The 17,206-nt window shown below is 39.9% G+C and overlaps 1 non-coding gene across 1 annotated transcript; it reads right to left on the minus strand.

Annotated features, from left to right (window-relative positions):
- Positions 1-15,627: 15,627 nt before the first annotated feature.
- Positions 15,628-15,735, minus strand: LOC112799415 (small nucleolar RNA R71). The gene has a single exon (XR_003200997.1). It is a non-coding gene; the product is annotated as a small nucleolar RNA R71 (small nucleolar RNA).
- Between the last annotated feature and the right edge of the window lie 1,471 nt (positions 15,736-17,206).

Raw genomic sequence — 17,206 nt, forward strand, 5'->3', positions numbered from 1 at the left:
ACCTCTTCCCCAAAAACCCCTCACCTATCAACTCCCATCTTTCTCTTCACCTTTCACATCCATCCTTCATAAAACCCCACCTACCTCACCATTCAAATTCAAAACACTTTCCCTCCAAAACCCACCCTCCCATAGCCGAACCATAACCCTCCCCCCACCCCTATATAAACCCATCTTCACTCCCTCATTTTCACACAACCTCAACACTCTTTCTCTCCCTTTGGCCGAACCACAAGGCCATTTAAATCTCCTCTATTTCTTCTTCTTCTACTCTCTTCTTTCTTCTTTTGCTCGAGGACGAGCAAACCTTTTAAGTTTGGTGTGGTAAAAGCATTGCTTTTTGTTTTTCCATAACCATTTATGGCATCCAAGGCCGGAGAAACCTCTAGAAAGAGGAAAGGGAAGGCAAAAGCTTCCACCTCCGAGTCATGGGAGATGGAGAGATTCATCTCAAGGGTGCATCAAGACCACTTCTATGAAGTTGTGGCCTTGAAGAAGGTGATCCTCGAGGTCCCTTTTAAACTCAAAAAGAGTGAATATCCGGAGATCCGACATGAGATCCGAAGAAGAGGTTGGGAAGTTCGTACCAACCCCATTCAACAAGTCGGAATCTTAATGGTTCAAGAGTTCTATGCCAATGCATGGATCACCAAGAACCATGACCAAAGTGTGAACCCGGACCCAAAGAATTGGCTTACTATGGTTCGGGGGAAATACTTGGATTTTAGTCCGGAAAATGTAAGGTTGGCATTCAACTTGCCCATGATGCAAGGAGATGAACATCCTTACACTAGAAGGTGATGTGTGGAAAACGATCCAACACAAAACTCACTGGCAAGTGTACCGGGTCGCATCAAGTAATAATAACTCACATGAGTGAGGTCGATCCCACAGGGATTGAAGGATTGAGCAATTTTAGTTTAGTGGTTGATTTAGTCAAGCGAATCAAGTTTTGATTGAGTGGGTTGTATTTAACAGAAGATAAATTGCTTGAAATGTAAAGGGAGAGGGGAAATTGCATTAAATTAAAGAGCAGGAAAGTAAACTTGCTGAATCTTAAAGAACAAGAAAGTAAATAACTGAAACTTAAAGTGCAAGAAATATAAATTGTAGTAACTTAAATGGCAAGAAAGATAAATGGCTTGAAAATAAAAGGGGTTTGAGGATTGGGATTGCAGAATATAAACAAAGAAAAATTGAATTGCCACAGTTAATATAGCAGGAATTGAATTGGAAGCAATGAAAGCTTAAACAGAAAATTAAAGTAAAATGCAGCAAGGTTCACAGAAGAACCCAAGTAAATTGTGATCTTAGGACTCAAGAGCTTAGGTAGCAGAGCCTAAAACCCAATTTCCTTCCCAGATCCGAGTTATCAAAGCAATTGACAAAAAATTAAAGAAGAAGCAGTAGAAGAACAGAAATCAAATTCAATTGTGCAGAAAAGGATTTAAAGAGATTTTAGATGGGAATTGAGACAGAATTTCCTCAATTTCACACACCCAAAACTCAGAAACAGAAGAGTAGAATTGCCCGAGTAAGAATGAGGAAGGAGATCAGTCAATTCTCCCTTAATCCTCTGAGCTCTCGGTCAAGTCTCTCAAGAGCAATTAGAAGAAATTCAAAGCTCAAAGAAAGTGCAAAATTCAAAAGCCAAGCTAAAGGTAAGTCCAAAAGGTTCTAATTACATCAAACTAGCTTCTATTTATACACTTTCTATTCTTGGATTTTGGGATTTGGATGGGCTTTTGATTTGGTGAAGAAATGAATTAAAATGGGGTTTTAATTTGGATTTTCGGCCCATGAAAAGTTGCTCCCAGGAGGCTGCCCTGCCCTTGTGGAGGGCAGGGCAGAAAATTGATGTTTGGTGCGTTGCTGGTGCGGGCGTGGTGCAGTCTGGTGCGGCCTTGGTGCGCCAAACGCTGCCCTGCCCGCGCCAAGGGCAGGGCAGGAAAAGTTGGTGCGCCAGAAATTGCCTTGGTGCTGCCAGAATCAAGAATTGGTGCGCCAGAAATTGCTTTGGTGCATAGGATGCTGCCCTGCCCTCGCGGAGGGCAGGGCAGGAAATTTTGGTGCTGCCAGGGTCGAGCTTGGTGCGTGCTGGTGCTGCCAGGAATGAGCCTTGGTGCGCCAGATTTGAGTTTTGGTGCGCCAGCTCCATGCATCATCAAAATGCTGCCCTGCCCTCGCGGAGGGCAGGGCAGTGTTGCCACTTTGCTGTCCCGTGTTCGAAACACGGCTGGGACACACGTTCAATTAATTTCCTTGGTTTCTTGGCACGGCACTCAACCTTAGTTCTTTGCTTCTTCCTTGGTCCGTGTTCGAGTCTTGTGGCATGCATGGGTGACATTTTTCCTTTGATTTTCTTCCTTGGTGAGCCCGATACTGCCCTTGTGGAGGGCAGGGCAAGGTTCTCTTCTTCTTGGTTCCAAGGCACACTTTTGTGCTCTGCCCTTGTAGTAGGCAGGGCAGAGTTGCCTTCCTTGTTTGGTTTCCTTATGTTGCCCTCCTAGAGGGCAGTGTGCCCTTGTGGAGGGCAATGTTTGCCTCCCCTTTGCATGCGGCACACTTCCTCCTGCTTTGACCACACTTTCCTTTCCTTGGGCTACACTTCTTAGGCCACGCTTTTCCTTTTCTTTTCTTTTCTTCACCTATAATAAACCAAAACAACCACTCCAAGTATCACTAAATTCAAGAGGCTTATAAATCAATTAAAATTCAATTAAAATTAGCTTAAACCTCATGGATTATCATTAATTTCATGGTGGTTGCTTGATTTAGAGAAGTTATGCATTTTCACTCCAAATCACTTACTTAGGATGCAAGAAAGTGCATAAATGCTAACAAAACAAGTGAAATTAGCTTGAAAAATGGGTATATGATGACTTGTCATCACAACACCAAACTTAAATCTTGCTTGTCCCCAAGCAAGCATCAAAACTAAGAGAAATTGAAATGAATAAGAAAAGAATACATATCCTTATTATGCAGATAGCAGAACTTAATCTATGGGGTCATTATGCAGACAATGATAACTCACTTATTGTTGATGTTACATGATATACATTTTGCATCAAAGGTTTGCTAAACTTGCTGTTATAAGACTCACTTTGTGATTCCTCCCTTGCTAACTTTTCTTGGCTTCCAATGCTTAACAAGCTTATTATTCTTTTTGGAGGTTTGGTGTCAAATGCTGCAGTATTAGCCTTTGGCCTTATTTGTTTCTTTCCTTTACTCAACATCTCTCCACCACAGACACTTGGCTTACTAATTCTTCCTAGGATCATTGATGCCCAGCATCTCTTTAGATAACTAAATGTTCTGTATCTAAGTTGCTCTTTATTGTGGATTTTCAATTGGCCATCCCAAATCAGTTGATCTAAGTGACCGGGTTTTAAAATACCCCTTAGAATTTACTCATCCAAGCAGATCTTAGTACAAGAACACCACAGGCATATGTCCTAAGGTTCAAGCTATTGGTGTCCAACCTTTATTCTTTGTTTTTCTTGCCATTTTGGCTTTTTCTTTCTCTTTTCTTTCTGTTTTTGTTACCAAGGGCTTTTTCATTATTGAGAAGAGTCTTTATAACAGCAATCTAACTCACAATTGACTAAGAATGATATTATGCAACAATTATTTCATGAGTTATGCATTTAATCAAACACATATACCACCACCAACTTCCATTCATACTTATGCAACATTGGATATTTCTCTTTTCAATTCAAACCAAACTCTTTTATTTAAGCATATGGGAAACAAAACAATTTTCAAGCTAAGTGATGGATAACAAGCATTGTGCAAACTTAGCATTTTTAACAAACAATTTCACTTGCAACTAGATAAACACTTTAGCAAGATATACAATGGTTTCCAGATTCAAAAACACTTCACAGCAGCAAGGATTAAGGTTAGATACAACCTTTGAAGTTGCAGCCCTTTGATTCTTCCTTCTGTTGTGTTTTCTTTGAGTTAAGATGCATAATGTCTTCAATTATTGACTCATGTCCTGCATAATCCTCAAAGTTGCTTGCTTCTCAAGCCCTTAATTATATGGTTAGTATACATAAACTGAGTGTGGTTCCAGGATTGATTTTTTTGGTGTAGGGACACCAAACTTAATTGTTTGCCACTGCCTCAGATGCAACAAGTCAACCATATTTGAAACTATGTATCCTTGCTAAAGGTTAATGAAATTAAAGCTAGAAAACAATTCAACAGTTGAATAATGTTTGATTGCTTGGAGCTAGAATCATGCAAGAGGTGAGAATGTGTTTTTAAATGATATTTTGGTGGAACACCAAACTTAGAAGTTTTCATTCTCCCTCAAATTGTTTTGGTGTGCAACACCAAACTTAGCTCCTTGCAATGCATACCAATTATTCAACGTTTTTATTGAAAAAGCTATGAAAAAGAGAACTACCTCAGGTTGGGTTGCCTCCCAACAAGCGCTCTTTTATTGTCACTAGCTTGACATCTTCATTTTTGCTGATCATGGAGGTTGAAAATCACAGTGCCTTAGCTTGTCTTTCTTCACTGTGAACTTCCTTCCGGTTTCCTCTTTGACGACCTCTATAAATTCTTGTGGAAGGATCTTAGTCACAGTGTAGTGATCAGACAACTGTGGGGATACCTTCATGGTTTGGATATTGATCATCACTCGATCCCCTAGTGAAAACTTTCCAGTGGGGATTTTCTGCTTGTCTTTAGTTTTATCCTCTGTCCCTCTTTGAAGGAATTCCCTGTTGTGTTTTTCTTGGCTGGTACTTCCTTTTTCATTGTCCTCTATGATCCTTTTCCATCATTCCTTCTTTGTAGCATCTTCGTTGTTGGTTGGTTTATCTTCAATGGGTTTGAGGAAAGTATTTGGTTTCTTCTCACCCATTTCTGCAAAGTGCTTCGCCAATTGAGCTATCTGCTCCTCAATTCCTTTGATTAACATTGTTTGGTTCCTTCTTGTTTCCTCTTGGTGTTTCATCATTCTCTCTATTAGGATCTCCAAGTTTGTGATTCTCTGAGAGTCTTGTGAGGTTGGTTGGTTATGAGATGTTAAAGGTGGGAAGGGTGGGTGCGGTGGTGGCATGTAGTGGTTGTTATTGCTGTAATGGTGTTTTTGATGGTTTATGAAGTTAGGGTTGTTATAATGGAATTCCCTTGGTTTGTGATTTTGGTACTCACTCCTTCTCCAGTTGAGATGGGTTTGGGAGTGTCTGTGTTGTGAGGGTTGGCTTTGAATGGTATTAGTGGGTGTGTGATATTGATTGTTTGTGATCATGAGGTTGCTTTGGTGGAGACTTCCTTGTTCTTGATGTTGAGACTCCCTCATTCTCAGATAGGAATGGGGTCTCCATGGTGGAAATTTGGCATTCACTGCAGCAGATGTCTCCATGTTTTGCTGTGGTTGAGGGTGCATTTGTCTGTTTAAGTCTTTGAAAGCATTCACCCCTTCACTATTCATCACTTCTTTTTCTGAGATTGCATTCTGTGGTTTCTCAAATGACTGTTGGTTGTTGACTCCTTTGTCATTGAGGTCTGCAATTCCTTGGGCGGTTGTTGTTGCTTTGAGTAAGCCATCTGAGAAGTAGTCCACTGCTTTTCTTGTTTCTGGGGTCAATCCTTCATAGAAAGCTCGGAAGCCCACTTTATCAGTTGCTTTCTTGTATCTTTCCCAGGCCTTGAAGAGTGGTTCTTCGTCCCCTTGTGTGAATAGATGTTCCTCCTCTTTCAGCTGGATGATCTCTCTGGATGAGGTGAATTTGGCTAGAAATTTGGTGACCAAATCATCCCAACTAGTGATACTTCCTTGAGGAAAAGTTTCAAACCATTGTGCAGCTTCACCCTTTAATGAGAAAGGGAATAACAGGATCTTGTAAGTGTCATGATCTGAACCATCGGTGTTGACCGCATTACAAGTTCTCAGGAAAGTAGATATGTGCTGTTGAGGATCCTCCGATGGATTTCCATCATAAGAACAATTGTTCTTGATGAGTGTAATGAGTGGTGGCTTCATGTCATGATACTCCTTGTTTGTATAAACTTGATTTCCTGTGGCATGCGATCAAACAGGAGGAATAAATGGCAGCACACTTGAGGATCAAATGAAGTTAGTTAAAATAAACTGTTAGTGAATTGATAGAGGCAATTTCTCAAACAGTTAGTATGTTAGTAAAAAGATAAAGAAAAAGTGCTTGATCTAGACCTCCACTTCACTTAATCATTGTCAATCTATTTCAATCCCCGGCAACGGCGCCAAAAACTTGATGTGTGGAAAACGATCCAACACAAAACTCACCGGCAAGTGTACCGGGTCGCATCAAGTAATAATAACTCACATGAGTGAGGTCGATCCCACAGGGATTGAAGGATTGAGGAATTTTAGTTTAGTGGTTGATTTAGTCAAGCGAATCAAGTTTTGATTGAGTGGGTTGTATTTAACAGAAGATAAATTGCTTGAAATGTAAAGGGAGAGGGGAAATTGCATTAAATTAAAGAGCAGGAAAGTAAACTTGCTGAATCTTAAAGAACAAGAAAGTAAATAACTGAAACTTAAAGTGCAAGAAATATAAATTACAGTAACTTAAATGGCAAGAAAGATAAATGGCTTGAAAATAAAAGGGGTTTGAGGATTGGGATTGCAGAATATAAACAAAGAAAAATTGAATTGCCACAGTTAATATAGCAGGAATTGAATTGGAAGCAATGAAAGCTTAAACAGAAAATTAAAGTAAAATGCAGCAAGGTTCACAGAAGAACCCAAGTAAATTGTGATCTCAGGACTCAAGAGCTTAGGTAGCAGAGCCTAAAACCCAATTTCCTTCCCAGATCCGAGTTATCAAAGCAATTGACAGAAAATTAAAGAAGAAGCAGTAGAAGAACAGAAATCAAATTCAATTGTGCAGAAAAGGATTTAAAGAGATTTTAGATGGGAATTGAGACAGAATTTCCTCAATTTCACACACCCAAAACTCAGAAACAGAAGAGTAGAATTGCCCGAGTAAGAATGAGGAAGGAGATCAGTCAATTCTCCCTTACTCCTCTGAGCTCTCGGTCAAGTCTCTCAAGAGCAATTACAAGAAATTCAAAGCTCAAAGAAAGTGCAAAATTCAAAAGCCAAGCTAAAGGTAAGTCCAAAAGGTTCTAATTACATCAAACTAGCTTCTATTTATACACTTTCTATTCTTGGATTTTGGGATTTGGATGGGCTTTTGATTTGGTGAAGAAATGAATTAAAATGGGGTTTTAATTTGGATTTTCGGCCCATGAAAAGTTGCTCCCAGGAGGCTGCCCTGCCCTTGTGGAGGGCAGGGCAGAAAATTGATGTTTGGTGCGTTGCTGGTGCGGGCGTGGTGCAGTCTGGTGCGGCCTTGGTGCGCCAAACGCTGCCCTGCCCGCGCCAAGGGCAGGGCAGGAAAAGTTGGTGCGCCAGAAATTGCCTTGGTGCTGCCAGAATCAAGAATTGGTGCGCCAGAAATTGCTTTGGTGCATAGGATGCTGCCCTGCCCTCGCGGAGGGCAGGGCAGGAAATTTTGGTGCTGCCAGGGTCGAGCTTGGTGCGTGCTGGTGCTGCCAGGAATGAGCCTTGGTGCGCCAGATTTGAGTTTTGGTGCGCCAGCTCCATGCATCATCAAAATGCTGCCCTGCCCTCGCGGAGGGCAGGGCAGTGTTGCCACTTTGCTGTCCCGTGTTCGAAACACGGCTGGGACACACGTTCAATTAATTTCCTTGGTTTCTTGGCACGGCACTCAACCTTAGTTCTTTGCTTCTTCCTTGGTCCGTGTTCGAGTCTTGTGGCATGCATGGGTGACATTTTTCCTTTGATTTTCTTCCTTGGTGAGCCCGATACTGCCCTTGTGGAGGGCAGGGCAAGGTTCTCTTCTTCTTGGTTCCAAGGCACACTTTTGTGCTCTGCCCTTGTAGTGGGCAGGGCAGAGTTGCCTTCCTTGTTTGGTTTCCTTATGTTGCCCTCCTAGAGGGCAGTGTGCCCTTGTGGAGGGCAATGTTTGCCTCCCCTTTGCATGCGGCACACTTCCTCTTGCTTTGACCACACTTTCCTTTCCTTGGGCTACACTTCTTATGCCACGCTTTTCCTTTTCTTTTCTTTTTTCACCTATAATAAACCAAAACAACCACTCCAAGTATCACTAAATTCAAGAGGCTTATAAATCAATTAAAATTCAATTAAAATTAGCTTAAACCTCATGGATTATCATTAATTTCATGGTGGTTGCTTGATTTAGAGAAGTTATGCATTTTCACTCCAAATCACTTACTTAGGATGCAAGAAAGTGCATAAATGCTAACAAAACAAGTGAAATTAGCTTGAAAAATGGGTATATGATGACTTGTCATCAGAAGGGTTAACTTTGATCAAAGGTTGGACCAAGTCCTCATAGACATCTGTGAAGAGGGCGCCAAATGGAAGAGAGATTCAAGAGGGAAGCCGATTCAATTGAGAAGGCATGACCTCAAGCCCGTGGCTAGAGGATGGTTGGAGTTTATCCAACGCTCAATCATTCCCACTAGCAACCGGTCCGAAGTTACTATAGACCGGGCTATCATGATTCATAGCATCATGATTGGAGAAGAAATAGAAGTTCATGAGGTTATATCCCAAGAACTTTATAAGGTGGCGGACAAGTCTTCTACCTTGGCAAGGTTAGCCTTTCCTCATCTCATTTGTCACCTCTGTTATTCAGTTGGAGTTGACATAGAGGGAGACATCCCCATTGATGAGGACAAGCCCATCACTAAGAAGAGGATGGAGCAAACAAGAGATCCCTCTCATCATCAAATCCCTGAGATGCCTCAAGGGATGCACTTTCCTCCACAACACTATTGGGAGCAACTGAACACCTCCCTAGGAGAATTGAGTTCCAACATGGGACAACTAAGGGTGGAGCACCAAGAACATTCCATTCTCCTCCATGAAATTAGAGAAGATTAAAGAATCATGAGAGAGGAGCAACAAAGACAAGGAAGAGACATTGAGGAGCTCAAGCACTCCATGGGATCTTCAAGAGGAAGAACAAGCTGCCATCACTAAGGTGGACCCGTTCTTTAATTTCCTTGTTCTTTATTTTCCTGTTTTTCGAATTTTAGTGCTTATGTTTATCCATGTTTGTGTCTTGTGATCATTAGTGTCTTAGTGTCTATGCCTTAAAGTTATGAATGTCCTATGAATCCATCACCTTTCTTGAATGAAAAATGTTCTTAATTGAAAAAGAAAAGAATTGCATGAATTTTGAATTTTATAACAGATTAATTATTTTGATGTGGTGGCAATATTTTTATTTTCTGAATGTATGCTTAAACAGTGCATATGTCTTTTGAATTTGTGGTTCATGAATGTTGGCTCATGAAAGAATGATGAAAAAGGAGACATGTTACTGAGGATCTGAAAAATCATAAAAATGATTCTTGAAGCAAGAAAAAGCAGTGAATACAAAAAAAAAATTTCGAAAAAAAAGAGAAAGAAAAAGAAAGAGAAAAAGAAAGAAAAAGAAAAAAAAAAGATGATCTAGAAAGAAATAAAGTTGTGATCCAAGGCAAAAAGAGTGTGCTTAAGAACCCTGGACACCTCTAATTGGGGACTCTAGCAAAGCTGAGTCACAATCTGAAAAGGTTCACCCAATTATGTGTCTGTGGCATGTATGTATCTGGTGGTAATACTGGAAGACAGAGTGCTTTGGGCCACGGCCAAGACTCAATAAGTAGCTGTGTTCAAGAATCATCATACTTAACTAGGAGAATCAATAACACTATCTGGATTATGAGTTCCTAAAGAAGCCAATCATTCTGAATTTCAAAGGATAGAGTGAGATGCCAAAACTGTTCAGAGGCAAAAAGCTAAAAGCCCCGCTCATCTAATTAATACTGATCTTCATAGATGTTTTTGGAATTCATTGCATATTCTCTTCTTTTTATCTTATTTGATTTTCAGTTGCTTGGGGACAAGCAACAATTTAAGTTTGGTGTTGTGATGAGCGGATAATTTGTACACTTTTTGGCATTGTTTTTAGTATGTTTTTTTTGGTATGTTCTAGTTAGTTTTTAGTATATTTTTATTAGTTTTTAGTTAAAATTCACTTGTCTGGACTTTACTATGAGTTTGTGTGTTTTTCTATGATTTCATGTATTTTCTGGCTGAAATTGAGGGACCTGAGCAAAAATCTGATTCAGAGGCTGAAAAGGACTGCAGATGCTGTTGGATTCTGATCTCCCTGCACTCGAAGTGGATTTTCTGGAGCTACAGAAGCCCAATTGGCGCGTTCTCAACGGCTTTGGAAAGTAGACATCCTGGGCTTTCCAGCAATATATGATAGTCCATACTTTGCCCAAGATTTGATGGCCCAAATCGGTGTTCAAAGTCACCTTCAGAATTCCCAGCGTTAAACGCCGGAACTGGCACAAGGATGGGAGTTAAACGCCCAAACTGGCACAAAAGCTGGCGTTTAACTCCAAGAGAAGTCTCTACACGAAAATGCTTCAATGCTCAGCCCAAGCACACACCAAGTGGGCCCGGAAGTGGATTTTTATATCATTTACTCATCTTTGTAAACCTTAGGCTACTAGTTCTCTATAAGTAGGACCTTTTACTATTGTATTTTCATCTTCGGACATCTAGTTCTTAGATCATTGGGAGGCTGGCCTCATGGCCAAGCCTAGACCTTGTTCTTATGTATTTTCAACGGTGGAGTTTCTACACACCATAGATTAAGGTGTGGAGCTCTGCTGTACCTCGAGTATTAATGCAATTACTACTGTTCTTCTATTCAATTTCGCTTGTTCTTGTTCCAAGATATCACTTGTTCTTCAACTTGATGAATGTGATGATCCGTGACACTCATCATCATTCTCACCTATGAACGTGTGCCTGACAACCACCTCCGTTCTACCTTAGATTGGGTGGATATCTCTTGGGTTCTTTAACCGGAATCTTCGTGGTATAAGCTAGAATTGATGGCGGCATTCAAGAGAATCCGGAAGGTCTAAACCTTGTCTGTGGTATTCTGAGTAGGATTCAATGATTGAATGACTGTGACGAGCTTCATATTCGCGATTGTGGGGCGTTAGTGACAGACGCAAAAGAATCACTGGATTCTATTCTGACATGATCGAGAACCGACAGCTGGATAGCCGTGCCGTGACAGGGTGCGTTGAACATTTCCACTGAGAGGATGGGAGGTAGCCACTGACAACGGTGAAACCCTTGCATACAACTTGCCATGGAAAGGAGTAGGAAGGATTGGATGAAGACAGTAGGAAAGCAAAGAGACGGATGGGACCAAGCATCTTCATACGCTTATCTGAAATTCCCACCAATGAATTACATAAGTATCTCTATCTTTATCTTTATGTTTTATTCATCATCCATAACCATTTGAGTTTGCCTGACTAAGATTTACAAGGTGACCATAGCTTGCTTCATACCAACAATCTCTGTGGGATCGACCCTTACTCGCGTAAGGTTTATTACTTGGACGACCCAGTACACTTGCTGGTTAGTTGTGCGAAGTTGTAGTGATCACAATTTTGTCCACCACTGGTTAAGTTGAACGGAGTTGTATCCACACATAGCATAGAGCCACAATAATGATTCCATACAATAACAAAGAGACCAACTTTGATGATCACAATTTCATCCACCAAGAGTCCAGAAAAGTCTAAACCTTGTCTGTGGTATTCCGAGTAGGATTCAAGGATTGAATGACTGTGACGAGCTTCAAACTTGCGATTGTTGGGCGTGATGACAAACGCAAAAGAATCAATGGATTCTATTCCGGCATGATCAAGAATCGACAGATGATTAGCCGTGCTGTGACAGAGCATTTTGATGAGCGGATAATTTATACGCTTTTTGGCATTGTTTTTAGTATGTTTTTAGTATGTTTTAGTTAGTTTTTATCATATTTTTATTAGTTTTTATTTAAAATTCACTTTTCTGGACTTTACTTTGAGTTTATGTATTTTTCTGTGATTTCAGGTATTTTCTGGCTGAAATTGATGGACCTGAGCAAAAATCTGATTCAGAGGCTGAAAAAGAACTGCAGATGCTGTTGGATTCTGATCTCCTTGCACTCGAAGTGGATTTTCTAGAGCTGCAGAAACCCAATTGGCACGCTCTCAATTGCGTTGGAAAGTAGACATTTTGGGCTTTCTAGCAATATATAATAGTTCATACTTTGCCTGAGGTTTGATGGCTCAAACCGGCGTTCCAAATCAGCTCAAGACTGCCCGGCGTTTAACGCCGGAACTGGCACAAAAGTGGGAGTTAAACACCCAAACTGGCACAAAAGCTGGCGTTTAACTCCAAGAAAAGTCTCTACACAAAGAAGCTTCAATGCTCAGCCCAAGCACACACCAGGTGGGTCCGGAAGTGGATTTTTACGTCATTTACTCATTTTTCTTAATCCTAAGCTACTAGTTCTCTATAAATAGGACCTTTTGCTATTGTATTTTCATCTTTGGATCAATTTAGACCTTAGGATCATCTTTGGACGTCTAGTTCATCTTGGTAGCTATCTTTGAGTAGTCTTATGCTATCTTAGATCATGGGGCTGGCCTCTTGGCCATGGCTAGACCTTGTTCTTATGTATTTTCAACGGTGGAGTTTCTACACACCATAGATTAAGGTGTGGAGCTCTGCTGTACCTCGAGTATTAATGCAATTACTATTGTTCTTCTATTCAATTCAGCTTATTCTTGTTCCAAGATATTCATTCGCACTCAAGAACCTGATGAATGTGATGATTATATGACGCTCATCATCATTCTCACTTATGAACGCGTGCCTGACAACCACTTCCGTTCTACATGCAAACAAGGCTTGAATGTGTATCTCTTGGATTCCTTAATCAGAATCTTCATAGTATAAGCTAGAATTGATGGCGGCATTCTTGAGAATCTGGAAGGTCTAAACCTTGTCTGTGGTATTCTGAGTAGGATTCAAGGATTGAATGAATGTGACGAGCTTCAAACTCACGATTGTGGTGCGTTAGTGACAGACGCAAAAGAATCACTGGATTCTATTCCGACATGATCGAGAACCGACAGATGAATAGCCGTGCTGTAACAGAGCGCATTGAACATTTTCACTGAGAGGACGGGACTGTAGCCATTGACAACGGTGATGCCCAACATACAGCTTGCCATGGAAAGGAGTAAGAAGGATTGGATGAAGACAGTAGGAAAGCAGAGAGACGGAAGGGACAAAGCATCTCCATACGCTTATCTGAAATTCTCACCAATGAATTACATAAGTATCTCTATCTTTATTTTATATTTTATTCATCTTTTAATTATCAATCCTCCATAACCATTTGAATCCGCCTGATTGAGATTTACAAGATGACCATAGCTTTCTTCATACCAACAATCTCCGTGGGATCGACCCTTACTCGCGTAAGGTTTATTACTTGGACGACCCAGTGCACTTGCTGGTTAGTTGTACGAAGTTGTGATAAAGACTTGAGATCGCAATTGAGCGTACCATGTTGATGGCACCATTGATGATCACAATTTCATGCACCAAGTTTTTGGCGCCATTGCCGGGGATTATTCGAGTTTGGACAACTGACGGTTCATCTTGTTGCTTAGATTAGGTAATTTTATTTTATTTTGTTCTTCAAAATTTTTAAGAATGAATTCTAGAGTTTCAAGGTGATGTTCTTATCATCACAAAAGCTGATTGATTCTCATCAATTTAGCTCTTGAATGTAATGTCCTGCTGAAGCTTGGCTAGCCATGTCTAATCTTTTTAGACTAAAGTTTTAGACTAACATTGCATGATACTTGGAAATTCTTATTAAGAATTTTGATATCCTTATTTTCTTTTCCACTCAATTTTTGAAAAAATCCAAAAAAATATAAAATCTTAAAATCAAAAATATTTTTATGTTTCTTGTTTGACTCTAGTGTCTAATCTTAAGTTTGGTGTCAATTGCATGTCTTTATTCTTCTAATTTTCAAAAATTACATGCATTATGTTCTTCATTGATCTTCAAGTTGTTCTTGATGATTTCCTTGCTCTGATCTTTAAATTCTCTTGTCTTGAGTGTTTTGTTGTTTCTCATATGCATTCTCAATTTGTTAGTGTCAATAGTATACATACTTCTAAGTTTGGTGTCTTGCATGCATTGTTTATTTGATCTTAGTTGCATTTTGATTATTCCTCATCATTAAAAATTCAAAAAAAATTTTTAATTTGTGTCTTTTCAAGTCAATAATACAGAGAATTGAAGATTCAGAACATGCAGCAGAGGAATTACACAGAAAAAGCTGGGCGTTCAAAATGCCCAGTGAAGAAGGAAAACTGGCGTTTAAACGCCAGCCAAGGTATCTGGCTGGGCATTTAACGCCCAAAAGGGTAGCATTTTGGGCGTTAAATGCCAGAATGGATACCATTCTGGGCGTTTAACGCCAGGATGGCACAAGAGGGAAGCTTTTGTTTTTAATTCAAATTTTTTTCAAGTTTTCATAATTTTTCAAAATCAAATCTTTTTCAAATCATATATTTTCAATCATATATTTTCAAAATCAATTTCTTTCCATTTTTCAAAAATACTTGCTAATAATTAATGATTTGATTCAACATTTCAAGTATGTTACCTTTTCTGTTGAGAAAGGTTTAATGTCTGAATCATATCTTTTAAATTTCTTGTTAGCCAAGTCATTAATTTTAAAAATCAAATCTTTTTAAATTGTTTTTCAATCATATCTTCTTAATCACATCTTTTTCAAAATAGTTTTCAATCATATCTTTTTGACTTCTAATTTCAAAATCTTTTTCAAAAATCACTTTTTTTCTTTCTCAATCTTAGTTTTCGAAAATCATCAATCAAATTTTCAAAATTTCTTTTAATTATTTTAAAATCTTTTACTTTAAATTCAAAAATTCTTCCCCTCTTCTCACATCCTTCTATTTATGGACTAACACTCCTCCTCAATGCACAATTCGAACTCTACCCCTCTTGATAAGTTCGAATTCTTGTACCTCCTCCTTCTATTCTTCTTTTCCTCTGACACCTCAAGGAATCTCTATCATGTGACATAGAGGATTCCATACTTTCTTGTTCTTTTCTCTTTCATATAAGCAAGAACAAAGACAAAGGCATTCTTGTTGAGGCTGACCCTGAACCTGAAAGGACCTTGAAGCGAAAGCTAAGAGAAGCTAAAGCACTATTCTCTGTAGAGGACCTAACAAAAATCTTCAAGTAAGAAGAAGACATGGCAGCCGAAAACAACAACAATGCCAACAATGCAAGGAAGGTGCTGGGTGACTTTACTGCACCTACTCCCGACTTCTATGGGAGAAACATCTCTATCCCTGCCATTGGAGCAAACAACTTTGAGCTTAAGCCTCAATTAGTTTCCCTAATGCAACAGAACTGCAAGTTTTATGGACTTCCATTGGAAGATCCTCATCAGTTTTTAGCTGAATTCATGCAAATCTGTGACACTGTCAAGACCAATGGGGTTGACCCTGAAGTCTACAGACTTATGCTATTCCCTTTTGCTGTAAGAGACAGAGCTAGAATATGGTTAGACTCAAAACCTAAAGAAAGCCTGAACTCTTGGGAAAAGCTAGTCAATGCCTTCTTGGCAAAGTTCTTTCTACCTCAAAAATTGAGTAAGCTTAGAGTGGAAGTCCAAACCTTCAAACAGAAGGAAGGTGAATCCCTCTATGAAGCTTGGGAAAGATACAAACAATTGATCAGAAAGTGTCCTTCTGACATGCTTTCTGAATGGAGCATCATAGCTATCTTCTATGATGGTCTGTCTGAACTGTCCAATATGTCATTGGACAGCTCTGCTAGAGGATCTCTTCACCTGAAGAAGACGCCTGCAGAAGCACGAGAACTCATTGAAATGGTTGCAAATAACCAATTTATGTACACTTCTGAAAGGAATCCTGTGAACAATGGGACGAATCAAAAGAAAAGAGTTCTAGGGATTAATACTCTGAATGCCATATTGGCTCAGAACAAAATATTGACTCAGCAAGTCAATATGATTTCTCAAGGTCTGTCTGGAATGCAAGCTGCACCAGGCAGTACTAAGGACGCTTCATCTGAAGAAGAAGCTTATGATCCTGAGAACCCATCAATGGAAGAGGTGAATTACATGGGAGAACCCTATGGAAACACCTATAATCCTTCATGGAGAAATCATCCAAATCTCTCATGGAAGGATCAACAGAGACGTCAACAAGGTTTCAACAACAATAATGGTGGAAGAAACAGGTTTAGCAATGGCAAGCCTTTTTCATCATCTTCTCAGCAACAGACAGAGAATTCTAAGCAAAACTCCTCTGACTTAGCAACTATAGTCTTTGATCTAATTAAAACCACTCAAAGTTTCATGACTAAAACAAGGTCCTCCATTAGAAATTTGGAGGCACGAGTGGGTCAGCTGAGTAAGAAAGTTACTGAACTCCCTCCTAGTACTCTTCCAAGCAATAAAGAAGAGAATCCAAAAGGAGAGTGTAAGGCCATAAACATGGCCGAATTTGGAGAGGAGAAAGAGGCAGTGATCGCCACTGAGGAAGACCTCAATGGACGTCCACTGGCCTCGAATGAGTTCCCTAATGAGGAACCATGGGAACCTGAGGCTCACACTGAGACCATAGAGATTCCATTGGATTTACTTCTGCCATTCAAGAGCTCTGATGAGTATTCTTCCTCTGAAGAGGATGAAGATGTCACTGAAGAGCAAGTCGCTAATTACCTTGGAGCAATCATAAAACTAAATGACAAGTTATTTGGTAATGAGACTTGGGAGGATGAACCTCCTTTGCTCACCAAAGAACTGGATGACTTGACTAGGCAGAGATTACATCAAAAGAGACAGGACCCTGGGAAGTTCTCAATACCTTGTACAATAGGCACCATGAGCTTCAAGAAGGCTCTGTGTGACCTAGGGTCAAGCATAAACTTCATGCCTCTCTCTGTAATGGAGAAGCTAGAGATCTTTGAGGTACAAGCTGCAAGAATCTCACTAGAGATGGCAGATAATTCAAGAAAACAAGCTTATGGACTTGTAGAGGATGTTCTGGTAAAGATTGAAGACCATTACATCCCTGCTGATTTCATAGTCCTAGAGACTGGGAAGTGCATGGATGAATCCATCATCCTTGGCAGACCCTTCCTAGCCACAGCAAAGGCTGTGATTAATGTTGACAGAGGAGAATTGATCATTCAAGTGAATGAAG

The sequence above is a fragment of the Arachis hypogaea genome, chromosome 4 (genome assembly GCF_003086295.3).
Source record: "Arachis hypogaea cultivar Tifrunner chromosome 4, arahy.Tifrunner.gnm2.J5K5, whole genome shotgun sequence".
Lineage (NCBI taxonomy): Eukaryota > Viridiplantae > Streptophyta > Magnoliopsida > Fabales > Fabaceae > Arachis > Arachis hypogaea.